Source organism: Suricata suricatta, chromosome 5 (genome assembly GCF_006229205.1).
Source record: "Suricata suricatta isolate VVHF042 chromosome 5, meerkat_22Aug2017_6uvM2_HiC, whole genome shotgun sequence".
NCBI classification, from domain to species: domain Eukaryota; kingdom Metazoa; phylum Chordata; class Mammalia; order Carnivora; family Herpestidae; genus Suricata; species Suricata suricatta.
Genome location: NC_043704.1, coordinates 149304134 through 149309268, shown reverse-complemented (window position 1 = coordinate 149309268; position 5135 = coordinate 149304134). Strand labels below are relative to the sequence as shown.

At 42.4% G+C, this 5135-nt stretch overlaps 1 protein-coding gene across 1 annotated transcript in view; it reads left to right on the top strand.

Moving 5' to 3' along the window:
* The first annotated feature begins 582 nt into the window (after positions 1–582).
* The window catches only part of LOC115292402 (anoctamin-10-like), a 63543-nt gene continuing 58990 nt past the window's right edge, over positions 583–5135 (top strand). Inside the window, exon 1 of the mRNA XM_029940487.1 lies at positions 583–601. The gene's annotated coding sequence lies outside the window, so the exon portion shown is untranslated. The remainder of the gene's footprint in view (positions 602–5135) is intronic.

Genomic DNA, 5135 nt, shown 5'->3' with positions numbered 1-5135 from the left:
TGCAGCGCCTCCAGATTCCAGCAAAGCAGCTGTTGGGCACTCTTAGAAAAATGGAAAATGAGCCCTGGGCAGTGCAGAAAACCTCTCAGTGAGTCCTTCAGAGATCAGGCAGGGAGCCTCACTGACCCTTGCAGGTGTGTGCCGGCCGCTGGGAAGGGCAGCCCGATCCCGGTGGAGCGCCCCTTCAGCCTCTGCCACACCCGACGCTGCGGTCACCTAAGCCCTGAGCTCACTTGACTCGGAGAGCAGACCTGATTCCGCAGAGTAGGACTCTGAACGTGGAGGCGGGGTGAGGAGCATATTAACTGGTATGTCGTGCTTGCTTTTCTTGTATGCAGCGCGAGAGTCATAACTTTAAAAATCTAAAGGAGTTTTAAAAGCCCCTTCAAATGGGAGTTCTGGGTGGTGAGAACAATTGTATAACATTGGGTGACCCGAGGTGGGAGCGGGAAGTGGGCTTTTGCCTCCTGTTCTCACCTCCTCCTCTCCAACACCCAGTTTTTCTGCCCTGCTGCTCACTCCGGCGTCTGTGCCTTGCAGATTCCCCCTTCCTCTGGTCAGTGGCTTTCCTGTCCGCCTCCTGAAATCCTGCACCTCCTTGGTAAGTGCTTCCCTTCTAGAGCTTCTCCATTTCCTTATATTCAGGCTCCTTGTGTGGAGGTATATAATTTGAACCATGCTTGAATATCTGTTACTATGGAAATGTTTTGTGTTTGCTTCATGCCCAGCTTCCACACCTGTAATGGGTTGTAGGCTCTTTGTGATGGGCTCTGTGTCTTCTGCGTTCCTGTCATTTTACCCATAATGCCAGCATTGCAATGTCTGCTGTTGGGGGGCACGGAGATGTGCCAGGGGCTTCCCAGAAAGTGGGAGGGAGAAACAGCTGCCTAGAGTTCGACGCCACCCCGTCTGTTGTCAGGGCCGTCCCCTGCTGCACACCCCCCGCCCCGCAGAGAAGGGATTCAGGACTTCAGGCTTTAGAAGAGCTACGTGAGCAGGGCAGTTTTAGGTCACTTCACTTCTTCTAAAGTAACTACCAGATGGCTAATGACTGGATTCCAGCTGAGAGTTTATTCTGATAGGGACACATTCTCTGAGTCGTTCCACATGAGATGTACGGACATGTGTAACAGAATTAGAAATTAAGCATCAACATTAAGATCTGTGCCATGAATGTCACTTTAGGGTTCTCTGATTTCATGTTTAGCTCCATTTGTATCGCTTGTTTCCTTCCTTCTTTGAATATATCATAAAAGCAGGATGAAAAATATTATATTTGGGGTGAGTTTTACATTTCTACCAATGAATGTGCTGCAGGGGTCTCTGCCCAAGTAATTGGCCGGCACACGAAAGGTCCCTGGGAGGGCAGAGGGCTTGTGGGGGGGGGGGTCACAGGGGGCCCTGGACCTCCCCCTGCTGAGGGGACTGAGCCTGAAAACGAGGTCCTGCTCCTTTCCTGAGATTGGAGGAAGAGCGACAGGCGTGAACCTAGTTGCGTCATATTTGTATTTACACTTATTTTATATTTATATTTATATTTGGTGTCCTATTTACATTTATATTTACATTAAGCATTTAATTCATTTGGAAATGATTTTTGTTTTGAGGTAAGAGTCCAGCTTTGTATTTCCCAAAGGAGTTATCGTTTATATTCATGCCACTTTTTAAACAAGGCGTCTTTTCTAGCAGCCTGACATCTTCATCACATGTTTCAAGATTCTCTGTGTCACTGACTCTTCTGTCTTTGAACCAATCCATGTTGTGTTTATTATAGTAGCTGTTAAAGTTTTAGTATTTGGTATGGCAAATTTTTCTCTAAAAATTTCCCTCCTACCTTTATTCCCCTAAAAGTCTGTTAGCAATTTCTCATACATTTATTTTTCCATATGAACTTTAAAATTATTTAGTTCAATGTTAACAAAATCCATTGGTTTCTGATTGAAATTGTATTAAATTTATATATGAATTTTGGAAATATCAATACTTTGTGATAAGTTTGGCCATCTAAGAACACTATATTTAGGGGATCTACACCATCTTGGTAGATGTCCTTCCATAAAAATGTATGGATTTCTTCATATAAGCTCTTTATGTTTCTTGTTTGACTTTGATAATTCATTGCTTTTATTGCTCTCATAAGTAGTATTTTTCTAATCAATTTCTATTTCTAACTACTAGTTACTACTAGTATGTCATCAATTTCTAACTACTAGTTACTGCTAGTAAAAGAAACACTTAAAAAATATTTGTATCCTAGAACTACGAAGCTGTCTTATTAGTTATAATTGATTGTTGATTCTAGGGTTTATACTCATAACTATAATGCAAATCTTGTTTTCTCATCTCCGCCAATACTTATTCCATTTATTTGTATCTTCTGCTGTTGCATTAGCTAGGGCCTCCAAAACCATGCTGACTGGTAGACATCCTTTGGTTTTGATGTAAATGGTAATGACCTTACTATTGCACTATTTAATAGGTTGTTTGTTGTAAATTTGTAGTAAATGGCTTGGATATTATTTCTATTTTAGGTAGTTGTTTGCTTGCTTCTTTTACTTAGGAATGCCTATCAATTGTATCAAGTGTTTTTTTGGCCTCTATGCCTTTTTTTTTTCTTTTTAATTTTTGAGAGACAGAGAGAGACAGTCTGAGCAGGGAAGGATCAGAGAGAGAGGGAGATACAGAATCTGAAGTAGGCTCCAAGCTCTGACCAGCTGTCAGCACAGAGCCTGACACGGGGCTCGAACCCACAAATCTTGAGATCGAAGCCAGATGCCCAACAGACTGAGCCACCCAGGGACCCCATGGTCTCTATGCCTTATTGATAGGTTTTTTGGTTTTTTCACTTTTTAAAAATGTACATGTAATAAATCATGCTGGTAGTTTTCCTAACAGTGCACTACCTCAGCAGTCCTGAAATAAACAATGCTTGGTCATGTTATCTTTGTTAGTTCACTGCTGGATTCTACTTGCCAGTACTGTGATTAGGATTTTCATGTCTATATTTATAAGTGAAATTGTCTGTAGTTTTCTTCATCAGGTTTTGGTATTAAGTATATTCTAGATTCTCAGAATGAACCTGTGAAACTTTCCATCCTTTTCCATGGTCTATATCAATTTTATTACATAGCAAGTATCTGTTCTCTGATGCTGTCTGCTGCCTAGTGTTAATAAAGGCATAGGGTGACATCAAGCCTTTTATCTTTACCATTAGGATTTAAAACTATGATCTTACTGCCTTAAAAGGAGAGCGCTAAAATGCTTCTCTTCCCCTCTCTTCTGACCTGTTAGGACTTGGGCTGTTATATATAAGATATCTCTCTCTATATATATTGCTTGTCATTTTGCTGTGTCTACATACAAAGTTTTGGAGTTTCAGAGATTTTAGGCTGAAGGCTTATTGCAACAGGAAGGAACAGTTGAAGAGGAGAGCTGTATACCGAGCATCCAAGGAAGCCTTCGTTGGTGTGTAGTTGGAGATCTGTGACCGGGAAGGGACCTAGATTTAGCAGGAAAAAGAGAGCAGGGCTGGTAGTGGGAAGCCTGAGTCCAGCCCCCGGTCCCTCACACTAGGTGACTGGAGGCAAGCCTTCCCCAAGCCACACGCTGTTTTTGCCCCCCCAGGTGTCACGTTCATAACTGCTTAATACAATTGCCGTGAGGATCAGAAAAAATAATATCCAAGGACTTCAAGATCCTTAAAGCACTCTATTGATACAAAGCATACTTTTATAGGATTCCTCTTTTCGGAAGACCTCATCAATGAAAGGGAAGTTTTTTAGATACATGTTTAGGTAGCTGTTGATTTACTGTAAGACAGTCTTTTTGATCAGGATCACTACTGACCACGAGATAATAAAACAGGTTTTACATTTTGTTAAGTAATTTCAGTTTTAAAGCTGTTACACTGTACCCCCGTGAGCCAGGGCAGGTGAGAATTAACTTTCTGGTGCCATTCGCAGTATTTAGTTAGAAATTACACAAAACACTAGATCATTTATTTTGTAGGTGTCCCTGCCATTTCTGCCTTTCTTGTCCTCATAGAGGAAAGACCTTTTCTAAGCCCTTACTTGGTTATCTGGAAATTAGGGACATTTTAAATTTATTTATTTATTTATGTATTTGGTAGCAAAATGCTCCTCTTAGCACAAAAAGACAGAAAAGAAAAATTTTCTCTAGCAGGTACTCACAGTTGCTGCTGATTGAATTACAACATGTTTTGAGTACCTGAAATGAACGTTATTGAAGAGTTCATTGTATCAGACTGTGTAACAATCCCCACAGTATCGTGGTGAGAATGTGCTGTGTCCTCCTGTGTCCCTGCGTCTTCGGTGTTCACCCTGAATCGTGTATCGTCGGGCCTGTTAGCTCGTACCAGGCTGACTCAGCAGTGCACTAAGCTGCAGACAAATAAAGTCCACGAACGTAGTCAACTGGCCGTGTGCCCTGGGAGAGAGTACAGCCCTCTCCTCTACTCGGTGACAGACAGTATGGACTGAGCACGGTCAGGTGTTGGGGCCGCTGGTTTCAGTCATCTGTGTCTAGAGCATGGGCAGGGGCAGGCCAGGCGTTGAGTGGTGCCCCTGGGCATCAGCATGAGCGGGTACCCGGGATCTAGTTACAGGGGTGTGGCTCCCTTGATGAAATGCCATCTGCCAGTGCAAATACAAAGGACAGAACATGCCACCAAAAGGAAACATTGCAAGATCCCCCAAATGCTATAAAAATATATGGTTACTAAACTCACCGAGGTAAAGGCATAGGGTCTGGAAACATCTTTCTCATTTTGGGTAGAGTCGCTTAGGAAGTCATTCTTTCCTAATGAGCAAATGAGCAAAGCCAAAGAAGGGAGTGAAATATTTTTCTAAAGGACCCATCATCTTGTTGGATTTCTGCTTTCTTGCGTTCAATGGTGATCACTCATCAGTGCCCAGAACACTGGAAGCTTATAACATATTATCATTTGTTCCGAGGGAAGATATAATTAAATAATTCTGGAACATGACCCAAAATTGAATCTCTTAAGAGGCAAATTCAGTAAGCAGTCTCTTTCTCTAACATTGATGTCTTAATTATTGGATTGCCTGCCCATTAGCCACTTCTTCTGGAAACTGCCCGCCCCACCCCCTGCCTGA